The sequence below is a fragment of the Macaca thibetana genome, chromosome 3 (genome assembly GCF_024542745.1).
Source record: "Macaca thibetana thibetana isolate TM-01 chromosome 3, ASM2454274v1, whole genome shotgun sequence".
Taxonomy (NCBI): Eukaryota; Metazoa; Chordata; class Mammalia; order Primates; family Cercopithecidae; genus Macaca; species Macaca thibetana.
The window spans coordinates 33,695,177-33,697,500 of NC_065580.1; the positions used below are offsets into that span (position 1 = coordinate 33,695,177).

The 2,324-nt window shown below is 35.3% G+C and overlaps 1 pseudogene; it reads left to right on the forward strand.

The window, feature by feature from the left end:
- The first annotated feature begins 773 nt into the window (after nucleotides 1–773).
- Nucleotides 774–1,144, forward strand: LOC126950321 (60S ribosomal protein L31-like; annotated as a pseudogene).
- Nucleotides 1,145–2,324: the final 1,180 nt, after the last annotated feature.

Genomic DNA, 2,324 nt, shown 5'->3' on the forward strand with positions numbered 1-2,324 from the left:
AAGGCTTCTTAGATAGAAGAGATGTAAAAATAATAGGGTATCAATGGCACAAGTATAAAGTGACACTAAGGAGAGTTCACATAGAATCTGCCAGACCATATATATTCCAAAGATCAGAAAACTGCTCTCCTTGAAGAATGATCATCAGTCAGTTGAGCTGTATTATTAGCACAAGGATTTATAAAAACTGGGTTGATGTAGATTTGGTAAGAAAATAACTGGAGTTTCTGGATCTGTTTAATGTTTAGCTGCTCTCCTTGAAGAATGATCATCAGTCAGTTGAGCTATATTATTAGCACAAGGATTTTTAAAAACTAGGTTGATGTAGATTTGGTAAGGAAATAACCAGAGTTTCCGGATCTGTTTAATTTTTAGCTCTGTTACATAAAAACTATTTTATTTTAGAGGGTATGAAACATCTGAAGACTCAGCTTCCTCATTTGAAAGCTGTGGACAATGTCTGCCTTCATAGAATGCTATAGGTATTAAAATAGAAAGTATAAAATGAGCCCTTAGTGCACTAACAGACAAATGGCTAGAATATGATAAAAGCTCCTCTCTTTCCTTTGTGTGCATACTCTATGAGTGAATGGAATTGGTAGTATTATAGAACATATTACCATAGACATTTTCGGCTTTAACTTTATACCTTTTATCATAGTTTTTATAAGAATTGCTAGTTAATATGAAAAATATATAGTTGGATTAATTACCTTACTCAAACCGAAAAGGCCAGGCTTAAAAAATATACATATATTGCTTTCCAACTCGGACCCAACAGAATGGCTCCCGCAAAGAAGGGTGGCCAGAAGAAAAAGGACCATTCTTCCATCAACGAGGTGGTGACGCGAAAATACACCATCGATATTCACAAGTGCATCCATGGAGTGGGCTTCAAGAGGAGTGTCCCTCCGGTACTCAAAGAGATTCAGCAATTTGCCAGGAAGGCGATGGGAACTCCAGATGTGCGCATTGATACCAGGCCCAACAAAGCAGTCTGGCCGAAGGAATAAGGGATGACCCATACCGTATCCGTGTGCGGTTGTCCAGAAAACGTAATGAGGAGGAAGTTTCACCAAATAAATTCTATACCTTGGTTACCTATGTACCTGTTACCACTTCCAAAAATCTACAGACAGTGTGAATGAGAACTAATCACTGTTCGTCAAATACATCAAATAAAGTTACAAAATTGCAAAAAAAAAAAAAAAAAAAAAAAAAAAAAAAAGGCCAAAAAGTCAACTAAAAGTTACCATGATTTATTTTACTAAATATAATAAAAAAAGATTTGTCATATTTCAAGAATCTTAAATGACATAGGAAAATGTCTATGCCATAATTATAAAAAATAGTATATATAACTACATAAAATATTATCCCAGTATAATAGATAGTAAGCAAATACAGATTATATCATATCTGACTAGAAAGAAATGCACTTTAACATAACAATATCCATTTTCAGGTGATCAGATGGTAGGGATTTTTTATTTTGTGTAATGTGTATGTAAGCCTGTGTGTGTATGTGTGTGAGAAAGAGGAAAAAAAATATGTCTTCTCTAGGAATATTGGCTTGAAAATAGGAAATTTCCAATACCTGACCATTTCTGGTCAGTTTTATGTATTTCTAGAGAAATACATAAAAGTAATTTCATCTGAATTTCAGTTAAATTCACAATCAGGTAATTATAAAATTGTTAGTTTTGATCAGTGTCGTATCTGTAACGATGTGCAGTTATTTGATTTGGATTTTTTTCAATATGTGCCCTTCAAGATTTTAGGTCCAATATAATAAATTTTAAAAACCGGCTGGGCCCGGTGGCTCACGCCTGTATTCCCAGCACTTTGGGAGGCCAAGGCAGGTGGATCACGAGGTCAGGAGTTCAAGATCAGCCTGTGAAACCCCGTCTCTACTACATCTACAAAAAATTAGCCTGGTATGCTGGTGGGCGCCTGTAATCCCAGCTACTCAGGAGGCTGAGGCAGAGAATTGCTTGAACCCGGAAGGCAGAGGTTGCAGTGAACGGAGGTTGCGCCACTGCACTCCAGTCTAGGAGACAGAGTAAAACTCCATCTCAAAAAAAAAAAAGAAAGAAAGAAAGAAAAAGAAAGAAAGAAAGAAAGAAAGAAAGAAAGAAAGAAAGAAAGAAAAAGAAAGAAAGAAAGAAAGAAAGAAAGAAAGAAAGAAAGAAAGAGAATGAGCACCATTAAAAAAAAATTAAGAAAAAGAATTGTCCTACGAATTCTGATATTCCCTCGTTCTCTCAACAAAGTCTCTATAGTGAATCAAGCTTTTAAACGTCTTGTTCACATTTGTTTTCTAG